Source organism: Felis catus, chromosome B3 (genome assembly GCF_018350175.1).
Source record: "Felis catus isolate Fca126 chromosome B3, F.catus_Fca126_mat1.0, whole genome shotgun sequence".
In the NCBI taxonomy this organism is placed as follows: Eukaryota; Metazoa; Chordata; class Mammalia; order Carnivora; family Felidae; genus Felis; species Felis catus.
The window spans coordinates 96,492,443-96,509,944 of NC_058373.1; the positions used below are offsets into that span (position 1 = coordinate 96,492,443).

At 34.4% G+C, this 17,502-nt stretch overlaps 1 long non-coding RNA gene across 1 annotated transcript in view; it reads right to left on the minus strand.

Moving 5' to 3' along the window:
- LOC109500824 overlaps positions 1-17,502 on the minus strand; it is a 180,862-nt gene that overhangs the window by 40,570 nt on the left and 122,790 nt on the right. The window contains exons 9-10 of the long non-coding RNA XR_006599566.1: positions 17,399-17,480; positions 15,428-15,499 (exon numbers count right to left, since the gene is read on the minus strand). This is a non-coding gene — a long non-coding RNA (uncharacterized LOC109500824). The remainder of the gene's footprint in view (positions 1-15,427; positions 15,500-17,398; positions 17,481-17,502) is intronic.

Consider the following 17,502-nt stretch of genomic DNA (forward strand, 5'->3'; position numbering starts at 1 on the left):
TTTACACTAAGTATAAACCAAAGTCACTAAGTATTAAAGAATATAATGATAAACTTAAAAACTTTCAGTTGGTTAGTTTTGAGGCATAACTTGTACACAATACAATTAACCAATTTTAAGCATATAATTTGATGTATTTTGACAGATTTACACGGTCACATAGCTATCACCAAAATCATGAAATCAAAAAGTTTCTATCACCCCCAAAAATTGTTTCAAACCATGATGCGTTCAATCTCCTTCATTATGATGCTTTGGACACTGGCAACTACTTATCTGTTTTCTATCACTATGATTTTTCTAGACTTTCATATCAAAGTATTATATAATGTTTGTGCTTACATTTTTTCACTTATGGTAATTTTTAAACTTATCATATCTGTTCTACTAGTTTTCTGCTCAAGCAAATATACATGTCTAGTCTTCTGAGGATTTTTTGTGTATATCAGTAATTTTGCTAAATTAATCCCTAAAGTTTCATGTTTCTTGATGCTAATAAAAATTTCATGTTTTAAATTTCAGTTTTATATTGTCTATTGCTAATATACAGAAATGGAATCGGTATATATTGTCCTTTATCCTGTGATTTTTACTAAATCAACCTCCTAGTTATTGTAGCTTTCTGTATATTTGTTAGGTTTTTTTTTATATGGACAATCACATTATCTGATAATAAATATAGTTTTATTTTTTCCTTTCAATCCATATTTCTTTTCCTGTACTTCTTGCTTTCCTTTCTTTGAATTTTATATTTATGCCTTAGTCACTGACCTACAACTCTAGTAACATGTGGTGAAGCAGACACCTGGTCCAGTTCTCCACCTTAGGAGAAAAAATACTCAGTTTTATGATTTCAACTACAGGAGATTTATAGATGTTATCTGTCAATGTGAGAACAGTTCCTTATATTCCTAGCTTGTTGAGATTCTTTCTTTTTTTTTTTTTTTTGACACAGGTGATTGTGGGAATTTATTAAAAACTTTTTCTAAATTTATTAGATGATCACTGGCTTTTCTTTTTAATCTGTTGATAAGAGAAATTACATTGTTTGGTTTTTAAATGTTAATCCAAACTTGCACCTTGTATCCCTGATATAAACCATATTTGATCATGAAATATTAAACATTTTATTTATGATTTGATTTAATTTGCCAAAAATTTTTTAAAGGCTCTTGCCTTCATGAATTTAATATTTTTAGTGTCTCTGATTTTGGTGCCCAGGTAAAGCTAGCCTCGTAAAATATATAAAGAAGTATGACCTCTTTTTCTGTTATCTGGAAGAGTTTGTAGAAAGTGAGCCAGTGAAGCCATCTGGGCCCAGAATTTTCTCAGCGAGTATGTTTTTAACTATGGCTTGTATTTATTTAACCCACATAGACCATTTATGATATCTATTTCTTCTTAAATGAGGTTTAGTGTCATATAACATTCAGAAATTTTGTTTTCATTTCATCTAAGTTGTCAAATTTGGTACAAAATTGTTCACAATAGTCACCTAGTAGAGTTTTAATGTCTATTGAATCTGTAGTGATGTCCTTTTCTCTCATTTCTTGTATTGATAATTTGTGTCTTCCTCTCTTTATCCACAGTCTGGCTAAAGGTTCATTAATTTCATCATCTTTATAAAGAGCCAAATTTGGTGTTTATCCATTTTTTTCCTATTGTTTTGTACTATACTGTTCATTATTTATTATATCCTTCCTTATGCTTATTTGGAATTAATTTGATATTCTTTCTCCAGTTTATTAAGCTTAAGTTTTAGAAGCTTATCAACTTTTCACAATTTTTCTTCTTCCCTAATTAGAAGTTTTTAGTGTTACAAAATTTTCTTTAAATACTGCCTTGGATGTATCACATAATTTTTAAAGTTTTATTTTCATTTTAGTCAAAAATACTTGCCATTTCCATTTTGATTATTTCAGTAGCCATGGATTACTTAGAAGTATGTGATTTAATTTAAATGTATTTGGACATTTTTTAGATATTCTGTTAATAATTCCTAATTCTTACTAGAGAAAATATTATTTCACTCCTTTTTTACTTTATTTTTATGGCCTAAAATATGGTCTATTTTGATCAGTGTGCACTTGAAAAAATGTGTATTCAGTGTTTTTACAACTCTCTAAGTTTTTATTTTAATTCCAGTTAGTTAGCATATGCTGTTATATTAGTTTCCGGTGTACATTATAGTGATTCAACACTTCCATATAGCCCCTGTGATCATCGTGACAAGTGCACTCCTTCATCCCCATTACCTGTTTATCCCATCCCCCCAGGTCCCTCTCCTCTGAGGGTCCCTATCAGTTCTCCATAATTAGGAATCTGTTTCTTGGTTTGCCTCTCTCTCTCTCTCTCTTTTTCCCTTTGCTTGTTTGTTTCTTAAATTCTACATATGAGTGATATCATAGGGAATTTGTCTTTCTCTGACTGACTTATCTCATTTAACATTCTATTCTATAGCTCTATCCATGTCTTTGCAAATGGCAAGATTTCATTCTTTTTTTGTGGCTGAATAATATTCTATTGTACATATATACCACATCTTCTTTATCCAATCATTTATTGATGGACATGTGGGCTGTCTCCATATCTTGGCTATTGTAAATAATGCTGCCATAAAGATAATGATGCATGTATTCCTTCGAATTAGTGTTTTGTATTTCTTGGGTATATACCCAATAGTATGATGGGTAAATCATAGGGCAGTTCTGTTTTTAACTTTTTGAGGAACCTCCATAAAATTTTCCACAGTGGCTACCAGTTTGTATTCCCATCAAATGTGTACCAAGGTTTCTTTTTTTCAACCTCACCAACACCTCTTCTTTCTTGATTTTAGCCTTTCTGACAGGAATGAGGTGACATCTCATAGTTTTGATTTGCATTTCCCTGATTAGTGATGCTGAACATCTTTTCATGTGTTTGTTGGCTATCTCTATGTCTTCAGAGAAATGTCTGTTGATGTTTTCTGATCATTTATACATTGGATTACTTTCTTTTTGGGTGTTGATTTATAAATTCTTTGTATTTTTGGATACTAACCCTTTATCATATATGTCATTTGCAAATATCTTCTCCCATTTAGTAGGTTGCTTTTTGGTTTTGTTGACTATTTCCTTAGCTGTGCAGAAGGTTTTTATTTTGGTGTAGTGCCAATAGTTTATTTTTGCTTTTGTTTTTCTTGCCTCAGGAGATGTACCTAGAAAAATATTGCTATAGCTGATATCAGAGACACTACTACCTGTGCTGTCTAGTATTTTTTATGTTTTCAGGTCTCACGTTTAGGTCTTTAATCCATTTTTAGTTTATCTGTGTATGGTGGAAGAAAGTGGTCCACTTTCATTCTTTTGCATGTTGCTGTCCAGTTTTCTCAACACCATTTGTTGAAGAGACTGTCTTTTTCCCTTCGTGTTTTCATTCCTCCTTTGTTGAAGATTAATTGACCATGTAATGGTCATTTATGGATTTTCTAGTCTATTCTATTGATCTATGTGTCTATTTTTGAGCCTATACCATATTGCTTTGATTACTATGTCTTTGTAATATAACTTGGAGTTTAGAATTGTGATACTTCCAGCTTTGCTTTTCTTTTTCAAGGCTGCTTTGACTATTCAGGGTCTATTGTGGTTTCACACAAATTTTAGGATTGTTTGTTCTAACTCTATGAAAAATGCTGGTGTTTGATAGGGATTGAATTAAATGTATAGATTGCTTTGGGTAGTATAGACATTTTAACAATATTTGTTCTTCCAATCCATGAGCATGGAGTATCTTTCCATTTCTTTGTGTCCTTTTCAATTCCTTTCATCAGTGTTCTACAGTTTTCGGAATACAGGTATTTCACCTCATTGGTTAGGTTTATTCCTAGGCATCTTATTCCTTTTGGTGCAATTATAAATGTAATTGTTTTCTTAATTTCACGTTCTTCTGCTTCATTATTGGCGTGAGAAATGCAACAGATTTCTGTACCTTGATTTTGTATCCTGTGACTTGACTGAATTAGTTTATCAGTTCTAGCAGCTTTTTGATAGTCTTTTGGGTTTTCTATATAGAGTATCATGTCATCTGGAAATAAAGAAAGTTGTACTTATTCCTTTCTTATTTGGATGCATTTTATTTCTTTTTGTTGTCTGATTGCTGTGGCTAGAACTTCTAGTACTATACTGAATAAAAGTGATGAGAGTGGACGTCTTCTTGTTCCTGACCTTAGGGGTAAAGGTCTCAGTTGTTCTCCATTAAGGATGATTCTAGCTATGGGTTTTTCAAACATGGCATTTTGTGCATGAGATATGTTCCTTCTAAACCTACTTTGTTTTTATCATGAATGGATGTTGTGCTTTGTCAAATGCTTTGTCTGCAACAATTGAAATGATCATATGTTTGTTATCCTTTATCTTATTAATGTGATGTATCATGTTGATCAACTTGTGAATATTGAATCACCACAATCCAGGAATAAATCCCACTTGATCATGGTGAATGATTTTTTAACATATTGTTGGATTTGGTTTGCTATTATTTTATTGAGAATTTTTGCATCCATGTTCTTCAGGGATATTGGCCTGTAGTTCTCTTTTTTAGTGGTGTCTTTATGTGGTTTTGGTACCATGGTAATACTGGCCTCATAGAATGAATTTGGAAGTTTTCCTTTCTTTTCTATTTTTGGAATAGTTTGAACAAAATAGGTACTAACAGAATAGGTATTAACTCTTCTTTAAATGTTTGATAGAATTCTCCTATGAAACCATCTGGTCCTGGACTTTTGATTGTTGGGAAGTTTTTGATTACTGATTCAATTTCTTTGCCAGTAATTGGTCTGTTCAAATTTTCTATGTCTGTCTGATTCAGTTTGGGGAGATTAAATGTTTCTAGGAATTTATCTATTTCCTCCAGTTTGTCCAATTTGTTGACATATATTTTTTCAGAATATTCTCTTACAATTGTATGTAGTTCTGTGGTGTTGATTATTACTTCTCTCTCATTTGGATTTTATTCGAGTCCTTTCTCTTTTTTCTTGGTAAGTCTGCTAAAGGTTTACCAATTTTATTGATTTTTTTTTCAAAGAAAACTCCTGGATTCTTTGACCTATGTTTGTTTTTTTTTTTTGGTTGTTTGTTTTTTAGTTTTTATATCATTTATTTCTGCTCTAATCTTTATTATTTCCTTTCTTCTTCTGGTTTCAGGGTTTATTTGCTCTTTTTCTAGCTCCTTGAAGTGTAAGGTTAAGTTGAGATATTTTTTTCCTCCTTGAGGTAGACTTGTATTGCTGTAAACTTACCTCTAAGAGATGCTTTTGCTGTATTTTGGACCATTGTGTTTTCATTTTCATTTGTTTCCATGTATGTTTTTAATTTCTTCTTTGGTTTCCTGGTTGACCCATTCATTGTTATAGCATGTTGCTTAACTTCTGTGGTCTTTCCAAAATTTTTCTTCTGGTTGACTTCTAGTTTCAGAGCATCGTGGTGAGAAAAGATGCATGATTTTGTTGAGGTCGATTTGTGACCTAGTCTGTGTACTATTCTGTAGAATATCCCATATGCTTTTGAAAAGAATGTGTATTCTGCCGTTTTAGGATGAAATGTTCTGAATCTATCTGTGAAGTCCATCTGGTGCAGTGTGACATTCATTGTTATTCTTTCCTTGTTGATTTTCTTTTTTTTTTCTTAAAGTTTATTTATTTTGAGAGAGAGAGAGAGAGCATGCAAGTGAGTGGGAGAAGGGCAGAGAAAAAGGGAAAGAGAAAATCTCAAGCAGGCTCCATGCTATCAGTGCAGAGTCCACCACAGGGCTTGAACTATGAGCTGCAAGATCATGACCTGAGCTGAAACCAAGAGTTGGATGCTCAACCGACTGACCCAACAGGTGCCCCTCTTCATTGATTTTCTGTTTAGATGATATGTCCATTGACTTAAGGACAGTGATAAATTGCCCTACCATGAATGTATTACTATCCACTAGTTCCTTTATGTCTGTTATTAATTGTTTTATTTTTTGAGTGCTCCTATGTTGGTTGCATAATATTTTTAACTGTTGTATCTTCTTGTGGATTGTCCCTTTCATTATTATATAGTGTTCTTCTTTGTCTCTTGTTACAGTCTTTATTTGGAAGTCTAGTTTGTCTGAAAAAGTATTGCCACTCTTTCTTTTGACCCATTTGCATGGTAAATGTTTCTCTATCCCCTCACTTTCAATGTGTAGGTGTCTTTAGGTCCAAAATGAGTTTCTTTTAGGCAGCATATAGATGGGTCTTATTTTTTTTAATCCATTTTGTCACCTTATGTCTTTTGATTGGAATGTTCAGTTCATTTACATTCAGATTAATTATTGGTAGATCTGTATTTGTTGCCATTTTATTATTTTGTGGTTGTTTCTGAAGATTTTGTCTGATCCATCCTTTTTCTCTTTCAAGGTTTGTTGATTTTTTTAGTAATATATTTGGACTTATTTCTCTTTCTTCTTTGCATATTTATTAGTGGTTTTTGATACATGGTTTACATTAGGTTTGTATATAACCTCTTCTACATATAGCAGTCTATATTAAGTTGATGGTCATTTTAGTGCGCACCCATTCTTTCCTCTCCTCCTCCCCACATTTTAGGTATACGTTGTTATATTTTACATTCTTTTATTTTGTGAGTTCCTTGACTGTTTTTTTACAGAAAGATTCATTTTTCTGCTTTTGTGTGTCCTGTCTTTATACTGTCATTTTTGATGTGTCATTTCCACTCAGAGTCCTCTTTAATATTTCTTTCAGGGCTGCATTAGTGGTCATGAACTCCTTTTTGTTTATCTGGGAAACTCTTTATCTCTCTTTCTATTCTGAATGGTAGCCTTGCTGTTAAGAGTATTCTTGGCTGCATATTTCCCATTCAGTGCTTTAAATATATCATGCCATATCTTCTGACTTGGAAAGCTTCTGCTGAAAAACCTCCTGCTAGCCTTATGGTTTTTCCTTGGAAGTTAATGTCTTCTTCTATCTTGTAGCTTTTAAATTTTTTTATTTATCACTATATTTTGACCACTTACTAAAAATATGTCTTGATGTGGATCTGCTTTTGTCGATTTTGATGAGAGTTCTCTGTGCTTGCTGGATCTGGATATCTGTTTCCTTCCTCAGATTAGGGAAGTTTTCAACTATTTCGTCAAATAAATGTTTTCCCCCTCTTTCTCTCTCTTCTTCTTAGAAACTCTTATATTATGATTGTTACTATATTTGATGGAGTCACCCAGTTCCCTAGGTCTATTGTTGTTTTGCATAATTCTTCTTTCTTTGTTTTTTTCAGCTTCATCACTTTCCATTACTTTGTCTTTTAGGTCACTATTTGTTCCTCTACTTCTTCCATCCTGCTGTTCCTTCTGTCAAGTGTGTTTTCCATTTCATTTATTGAGCCTTTATCTCTGTTATGTGATTCCTTTTCTCCGTGTTAAAGGTTTCACTCAAGTCTTCCACTCCATTCTTAAGTCCAGTAAGTATCCTTATGATCATTACTTTAAATTCTCTATCAGTCATGTTACTTATATCTGCATCACTTAAATCTCTGGCCATGGCCTTGTCCTGTTCTTTAATTTGGGGTGAATTTCTCTGTCTTCTCATTTTTTCTAAGTCTTTCTGTCTGTTTCTCTGTGTTAGGAAAGTCAACTCTGTCTCCTGTTCTTAAGAGGAATGACCTTATGAAGAAGAGGTCCTGTAGAATGTGGTGCCCCCTGATCCCATGTCTGGCACTTCCAAGAGTGTTCCCAATGCGTGCTGCATGTGCTTTGCTATTGAGTACTGGCTGGTTTATCCTTAAGGCCAGTCATCTGCAGAGGCTCTCCCTTCCTGTTGTGGGCAGTGTTTGGTTCCTGGTCTGAATGTGGTGCATTTTAACTAGGCATGCTCTGGTCTGCTTGTAAAATGAGACCTGTTGTCACCACTGCCAGACCAAGGCTCCACAAAACTCCCTCATGAGGGCCATGGTGTAAGCAGGGGTTTGGACTCATCTTCTAGGGGGAGGGGTGCGCCTCACGGGAACTGAGGCAAGTGTGACTGGCAAGGGTGGTTCTAGCAGAGCCTGGGGGACAGGCCTTAGTGTAAGCAGTTTAAGTAGTGAATATAAGTGCTGTACTGGTTCTCACAGGTGGATCTGTGCTTATGCTGAGGGGTGGGAAAGAGAAATGGTGCTGGCCAGTTCCTTTGATTCTGGAGGGGGCCCTCTATGAATGCTCTCTCTGAGATGTGCTCTGAGATGAGTGAATAACCTCCCCACTGTGTGTCCTGGGCACTCATCAGGTTGCTGTTTCCACACTGTATGTCCATGAGTTGTTTGCCTGCTTCCTCTCCAAGAAGTTCACAGTGCCCTCAGAGCTCTATCCCAGCCAAGTCTGTTGACCTTTAAAACTCCAGGCTTTAAGCCCTGCTGGTTGAATTTCAGCCCCTCTTGCTTCATTAGCCAATTGCTATGGGGACTTGTTTTCCCTGTGTGCTCCCTGTGTGCTAGTCTGTCTCTCATCCTTTTCCACATCTCTGGCTCCCTCCCCACTGCAGTGACTATGATCTGTTTCTCTCCCCAAAGTCTGCACAGTTTTTAGTTGGAGTGTTCTGTGAGGTTCAGTTTGGTCAGTTTGATGTTTTCCTTCTCTAATCTTACTGCTTTCTGCTTACTTGTTCTGTCAATCATTGAGAGAGACAGATGTATAATCACTAAAACTGATCACAGTTGTGCATTTTTGCCTTCATATATTTTAAGAAAATGTTAATATTAATAATTTACAGATAATAGAAATTTAATACCAAATTTATTAATTTTAAATTATTCTTATAATATTGATAATTCACAAACTTTCCATCAAAACTTTGTGATTTCCCCTTATAATGATTAAATTCAGAGACATTCAAATAGAATATTGTACAAAATCTTGAAATTTGCTAGAGCTATGTTCTAGAGTATTCACATTTTTCTCATTTCAAATAACCCCGTATTGAATAATTTTTATATTTTATTTACAATACCATATGCATGATAAATTTAAGTTATCCTTTCATTATTTTATGAGTAATTCGTCCAAATGGAAATATGGGAGGAGACCAGATAATGTTAGGCCATATAGGCTATAGTGAAGATAGGGAGTTTTACTCTAAATATAATAGGAAGCCATTATTCTGTTGGGAATGAAGAAGTGATAGGCTTTAGAAAAAACCCTTGAAGCTGCTATGTGGAGAACAGGCTAAGGGTGAAAACAAAGTCCTTTGTACTAGTATAGTAGTGTAGAAGCAGTGAAAGGAGTGTAAAGTGGTTGTATGTACCACATAATTTCAAAGGCATTTCTAAGAGATTCTGCAGATGCATTGAAGAGAGTACAAGATTAAAAAAAAAAAAAAGTTAAGGCATGTGGGTGGCTCAGTCAGCTAAGCATCTGACTCTAGGTTTTGGCTCAGGTCATGAGCTCACAGTTCGTGGGTTCCAGCTCCACACTGTGCTCTGCACTGTGAGTGCTTGGGATTCTTTCTCCCTCTCTCTGCCCCTTGCCTGCTCACCTACTCTCTCTCTCTCTCTCAAAATAAATAAATAAACTTAAAAAAAGAAAAAAAGTTAATGATGACTTTTTAGTAAACATCAAAGACATAAAAATAGGCATTGAACTTGTGAGATTCTTCTTTGTGGATTAGAGATAGATTTTTGAAATCATCTACATAAAGATTTTGTGTGTTGTGGGGGAGACATCCTGGGACAATGAGATACCCTAGATATTCAATAAATTCATCTGAGGAGATAGTGGAAAGCTTAAAATTTAAATATTAGTAAAGAGGTAGATTTATTAAAAGAGACTAAGAAGGAAAGGCCAGTGAGATGAGGCAGAAAAGAAGATAATGTCACAGAAAAATATGTGAAAAATATTTTTATAAAAAAAGAACTATCTTTTGTGTTAAATGATGCTAAGATGTTAAGTAGGATAGGTACTGAGAATTAGCCCTGTTTTTGTGGACAAGGACATCTTTGGTAATACATTAAGAGTCGGCTCAGCAGTAGATGTATTCAAAACCTGATTACATTGGAAAGGGTGGAGACAAGATTATAAAGAGCTCTTCAAAAAAATTTCTCTAAAGATCTCTGGTTGGATTTCGATTGAACAACTGGGTTGAGAATGCTATCGCTAGGAGAGAGCAACAAAGCCAGGTTGAGATAGAAGTTTTGTAATTCTACTAGTCTCACCTAGTTGATCATTCCCATGCTTCTTGATAGCAGGATTTTGTGCAAAGGATTGAATTATTTGCCTCAGCGAAAGTACAAGTTGTTAACATGCCATTGACATTTGAACTTGTGAGTGGTTAGAAACCTCATTTTTTTAACTTAAACTTTATTTATTTTGAGAGAAAGACAGAGGAAGAGAGAGAGAGAGAGAAGCAGGGGAGGGGCAGAGAGAGAAGGTCACAGAGGATCTGCAGCCAGCTCTGTGCAGACAGCACAGAGCCTGATGCAGGGCTCAAACTCCTGAACTGTGACATCACAATCTGAGCCAAAGTCAGAAGTTTAACCGACTGAGTCACCCAGGTGCCCCAGAAACCTCATTTTTTAAAATCACAAGACCACTGGGGATCGCTTTTAATCAGTAGTGCCAATGAAACTCTGGAAATTGCAAACAAGTTCTGCATAACATGGTGTCTATGTGCAATGACCCATTAAGGCTATTTAACTTTGTTTCACACACAGTAAGGAAAAGACATAAAGTAAGTCTGGCAGTGTTACCTCCTCTTCTGTTTTTTGGAAGAATTTGAGGAAAACTGGTATTAATTCTTCTTTTAGTGTTTGATAGAATTTACCAGTGAAGTCATCAAGTTCTGGACTTCTTTCTTGGAAATTTTTGACTATTGATTCAATCTTATTACTAGTAATTGTTCTGTTCAGATTTTCTCTTTCTTCATGATTTAGTCTGGGTAGGTGCATATTTCTAGGAATTTATCTATAATTAATTCTTAATTCCTGATGACAATGTGAATTGTTAAAGCCACTTTGAAAAGCAATCTGTCACTGTTGATTAAATTGAAGAATGCATGTGCTCTTTGAGAAGCGATTCCTCAGGGAATCTCACCATAGAAATACAACCACCATCAGTTTACCATTTTTGTCCAAGCATGATTTTTGTAGTACTGTTTTGAGAAAATACCCATCAGCAGAAGAAATTATGATTAAATTAGGGAACACCCACATCATAAAATATTATGCAGCCATTAAAGAAATAATTCAGAGTGTGCTCACTTTGCACCTATCCTAAAAGGAATAATTCAGAGCTATATTAGTTGACTTGGGAGAATTTCTACAAGGTATTTAATATTATCCCATTATTATAAAATAAAATATGTGTTAGGCATAGGTGTGTAAAAGTATATAAAATACATGAACATGGAGATATATGAAAGGGTATAATTAAGTTTAATGTTGGTTGACTTGAGGTGTGCCTGGGTGGCTCAGTCAGCTGAGTGTCTGACTTTGGCTCAGGTCATGATCTCGCGGTCTGTGAGTTTGAGCCCCGCGTCAGGCTCTGTGCTGACAGCTCCTGTTTCAGAGTCTGTGTCTCCCTCTCTCTCTCTGCCCCTCCCCTGCTCATGCTCTGTTTCTCTCTCTGTCAAAAATAAATAAATGTAAAAAAAAATTATTGTTGGTTGACTGGATAAAAAATAGGCTGGATTGTTGTGAAATGGGAGATACATCTTAAGAATACATAGATGGCCCTATATAATTAGTGAATAATTGATTAATGATAATATCCTAAGAATATTAATATGATCCATGTCATGTCTGTAAGAGTGATTTCTAATAGTTATCCTCTTTTAAAAGCTACCCTCTAAAAATATATACATTTATTGAATGCCTACATATTCTAGATACTCTTCTAGTATCTAGAGGATTGATGTTCTCTAGTATGGAGAACAGTAGAGAATAAGACAGCTCAGGGTTTTTTTTTAGTATGGCATACCACAAGGTTCTGTTCTTTATCTTCAGTTGATCAACATGTTTAATAAGGTAAGGTTGAGAATAATCGCAAAACATACAGGATGGTGATTTTAATTGATAGAATCACAATTCATAAATGTCTCAATGGGTTTTATAAACTTTCTACTAAAAGATTAAACTTGGGGTGCCTGGCTGTCTCAGAGGAGCATGTGACCCTTGATCTCAGGGTTGTGAGTTCAAGCCCCAAGCTGGGTGTATAAATTACTAAAAATAATAATAATAATAAATAAACCTTATTTAAAAATTATAAGTAGATTAACTTAATATTAACAATAAGGTCATTTTTTTTCCTCTTTGGTCAGAAACATCTACTAAAAGGATGGAAGAGTGGTGGTTTACTCATAGTACAAACAAGCTATTTAAAAGTTTTAGAATACTAGAATCTCAATGTTCCATGGGATGATAATATGGGATGACTTTCAGGAGAATGAAAAAAAACTAAAATTGTCTTAACAGAATTTCAGTGTGTAGTAAAATATAGTATATACCAGAGACTTGCATTTATATCATATACTGTATTGTAAGTAGACTGAACTCCAGTTGTGATAATTAAGTCTCTATGCAAAACTATATTAGTAATGGAAATGGAATAGAGTATCCTGAAAGAGAAACTCTAAGTGGTGAACAGAATCAAAAGGAACTTTATTGAGGAGTAGTTGGGATGTTTAATCTGAAGAAAACCTTCACATATTTGAAGTTTTCTCAGATGGGTGAGACGTACATTAATTCTTTTTAATCCCCAATTGATAACATTATAAGGAATCATATTTGATGTTAAAAGATGAACAAATTGTTCACAATACCCAAAAAGAGATTAAATGCCTTAGTAGATAGTATTTTATCATGAGGGGTGTTCAAGTAGATGCAGAATGCCACACAGGTGGCATAGATGGAATCATCAATGTGTTATAGAGTGGAGAGCATCAGTTGATTCGTGAATCAGAATCCAATTCTGAGAATCTCTTAATAAATGAACATCTTTTGATGAGCCTTACAGTGGATCAAGGCTATTTTTCTGAAAATTCTTCTGCTGTGGAATGATTTGTGGGTTTGGCTTAAGTTTGAGAGTAGTAATGAAAAAAAGCCTTAATTAAAAGACCAATAGTCTGCAAAACAAATACATATTTTTTAATTCCATGTTCAACTCAATTTTTCTTCTCTATCCTTTTATTATTTTTCAGGTTTAAAATTTATTCTGATGGGTTTATAGGAATACAAATTTCCTAAGTATATTCTATATAGAGATCTAATAAAAATAGAAATTAGCTCTCAATTTCAAGTTTTACTCATTTTTTAAAATAAAAATACGTAGCCCAAGTAAAAAGTACGTGTGCCTCAACACATGCATGCATATAAATGGTATTTATGTAGTATTTCCATTACTAGACTTGTTATTTACCTGCCTCCTGATTTCAACTCATACTAAATCATAACTCTTTTTATTATATAGCACTTAACGGCTTTGCTAAATTTAAAAAAGGACTGATTCTCTTGTGAATTTCTGGTTGATCACTTGACAGAATTTTAATTTTTTATTCAAATCTTCATAACACAAAATGCTTAAACTTCAATTTCTTTTTTATTAAAATTTTTTGTAAATGTTGTTATTTATATTTGAAGGAGAGAGAGAGAGAGACAGCATGAGTGGGGGAGGAGCAGAGAGAGAGGGAGACACAGAATTCGAAGCAGGCTCCAGGCTCTGAGCCGTTAGCACAGAGCCCGATGCGGGGCTCCAACCCACGAACTGTGAGATCATGACCTGAGCCAAAATCGGACGCTCAACCGACTGAGTCACCCAGGTGCCCCTTAAACTTCAATTTCTGAAATCATGTGATTTATTTGTTGATCAAATATTGCAGTGAATTTTTTTTCTAATAGTTGATAAATAGAATGATAAATAGAACAGTAGGTGAATAGAATGTGATAAAAGAATGTTTTTCTAATAGTTGATAAATAGAATAGAATAAATAGAATAAATAGAATTATAAAGACTTATGGATATTAGTTGATATATGTACAAGTTCTTTACAAAATGCAAATAGTGTGGGAGATTGAAATATACAAGACATAAAATCTTTTTAAAGTTTTATACATCAGAAATAGAAATGAAATATTATGTGTAAACAAATTCCTAGTATTTCCCTCAAAGTCATGACATGTAGGAATATCTAGCACCACACTGTTATTCATCATTGTACAAAAAGTGTGAAAGCATTTCAACATATGAGATAAAAGAAATGGGGCATACATATCAAAATGGAAGAGACAATATTATAATTATCTCTGGGTGACAGAAATGTCTTTCTGAAAAGCAAGTCCAAGAAAACAAATATGAGCACTATTAAAATATTGGAATTAAAAGATAAGTTCAATCAAGTTGCTGGATACTATTGAGCAATCAGGTGTGGAGATTGTGAATTAGGCAAATGAGTCTAATTTAAAGCAACAATCAAGCCTTTGCTCAGTGCAACAGTGCAAACAATAGGCAAAATGAGGTGCTAGCTCCCCAGAGTTCCATTTTCCGCCACAAAATGACACTGTGTGAAGATCAGATGGATGCAGCTCCGGGGAATTATCTTGCTACAAAGGAGCCTGAACAAGGGACCCCTGCCTCTTATACACTCATGGGTCAAGGAGGAAGAGAGACAGGAAAGGGCTAAGTGTGAAATGGTGCTGAGTCAAAATGGAAAACAGTACCTCAGCTGAGGCTCCCAGTACAGAGGACTTGGCAGGACACCCAGGAAGTGCCTCAGCCAAGGTCCCAAAAAGGATGACACTGAATGAGGTGCCTGGGCTAGGAATGCAGCTGTGTATGTGAAGATGGTTGGACTAGACAGTAAGGGGCTGAGTCCTTGACTGGACTCTGTGCAGAAAACTGTAATGTACTGGCTTTACCCCAGGTCTGTTGTGGGGAGGGCAGCTACCCTTTATGAAACCTGCCAGACTTGTAACTGCCTCTCACCGGGTCTGAATGGTCACATATAGGATTTGGGTCCTGAAAGAAGGACCTTCAGATAAAAGTTAAACAAACGTATATAGATAGATGTAGATATATCTATCTCCTCATATTAGCAGAAATTAGCTTAACAAGTGCTATAAAAGTTTATTTCATTTTAATGCTCAATTACTGAAAATAAACTTAACCAGAAATGTGCAGTATCCAAATAAAGAACACTCATTTTTTGGAGAACATAGGGTAAGACCTAAATGATTAGGAAACGTGTAAAATTCCCATATGGGAAGATACCTAACACTATAAAACTATTACTTTCCCTAAATTTAATCCATAATCTATAGGAAATTACATTCAAAATCCCAATGGATGCTCTTGGAACCTGATGAATTAATTACAAATTCTTCTGAACGAGTACAGTGCATTGGAAAAGCCCTGAGCTTGCTTTCCTCAGTAAAAGAAAATGTTTTAGCACCTTAATACAGACCTGATATTTTTGATGTTTGGGATTTCGTTTTTTATGAGGAAGTCATGGGAAAGCATTCAAGAGCCAAGCCACCTGGAAAGAAAAATTAAAGGAGTGTATGATCATAACAAGAAGAGAAAGAGATGAGAAACTAGTCCTCAGGAAATGTGTAGGAGAGTATGACATCATTGGGGTGGTGGTAGCTTTTGTTAAACTTCAGACTTTCAGAAAGACTTATCTTTACAGAAGAAACTTTTATCATTTGGTTGTGTTCAATTTTCTGTCAAGCTACTATGCAATATAAAAGTAAGTTATTTTAGAATTTATTTTATGTTCTGAAGTGTTTCAAATGTGCTAAAAAGTAGATAAATGTTAACAACAACATCAGGAAGATTGGATAGCTTTTTCCCTTTCTTGATTCACATTTTAACCTAAAAATAAACTTTTCTTACCTAAGCACATGTGCATGTGTTTTCCTTTCTAAGAAGATAGCACTTGAGTGGACATTTCAATTATATTAAGGCCATGTATTTTTAACTGTGAGATTTTATACTTACAGGCTACTGATGTTTTGATTTTTTTTTCCAACCCTGTGTCTTAGGGGATATAAAATGAGGATATTTAATCTGATCTCTTAAAGGAACCAATAACTAATGTCATGAGACCATATTTCTAAAAACAAATCTTAACACATATAAGAGAAAGGATAAATATTAGCCTTCCAGGACTAACCTATAGTAGCAGTGGTCAGAGAGGAAATACATATAAAAAAGGAAAAAAAAAACATCATGCTAATATTATTCAAAGATGATTACCAGTCTGAATACCTTATTGTAGGTATTTCCTTCTCTTTTACTCTGTACACACATAGATTTTTATTTTTATTTTTTTCAACAAAATGAGATCATATCATATATGCTGTTTGTAACCTTCTTGCTTTCTAAGTCATGGTTTCTATTTCTTCTTGAAAATTTTTGACATAATATTTTAATAGTTTGTTGAAACCAATAACTTATTAAGCACATATTACATCTTATTGCCATGCCACTCAAGCCCTTTCTATTGAGCAGTCTGACACAGTCTCTTTTTTATTGTTTACATAGAAAGAATTAAAAAAGTAAAATTAATTAAAAGTATTATATACATATAAATGTACCAATGAAGACATAAGCATAGTGAAGAGAAAGCACAATCATGGAAGGAGTTAATGAGCTGCTACCTAAGATACAGTGCTCACAGCGTCCTTTCTAAGAAGATAGCACTTGAATGGACATTTCAATTATATTAAAGCCATGTATTTTTAACTTTGAGATTTTATACTTACAGGTTACTGATGTTTTGATTTTTTTTTCCAACCCTGTGTCTTAGGGGATATAAAATGAGGACATTTGATCTGATCTCTTAAAGGAACCAATAACTAATGTCATGAGACCATATTTCTAAAAACAAATCTTAACACATATAAGAGAAAGGATAAATATTAGCCTTCCAGGACTAACCTATAGTAGCAGTGGTCAGATTATCATTGATTTACTTTATAAGAGCTCATTTCATTACTTTAAACAAGTTGCTTGTATCATTTTATGATTTAAGAATTAAAAGATACCATGTAAGTGTTTTTCTATTGTAAGAACTTTAAAATGTGGATTTTGAAGAGTATTTTAAAAATATAAAAAGTGCAGGGGCGCCTGGGTGGCGCAGTCGGTTAAGCGTCTGACTTCAGCCGGGTCACCATCTTGCGGTCCGTGAGTTCGAGCCCCGCGTCGGGCTCTGGGCTGATGGCTCAGAGCCTGGAGCCTGTTTCCGATTCTGTGTCTCCCTCTCTCTCTGCCCCTCGCCCGTTCATGCTCTGTCTCTCTCTGTCCCAAAAATAAATAAACGTTGAAAAAATATAAAAAGTGCAGTTTTAAATCACAGCTTTTCTATGTATAATGCCTTAATATTTTTGGAAGCCAAAAACCAAGTGTTCTTTTGCTTTATACAACAACTTACTCATAGAACTGGCTTGACACCTTGGAGTTAAAATGAGTCGGTAGTTTCATTCTCAATATCTGGTTGCCTTTAGCATCTTGTCCTAAAGAAATTGGATCAACTGC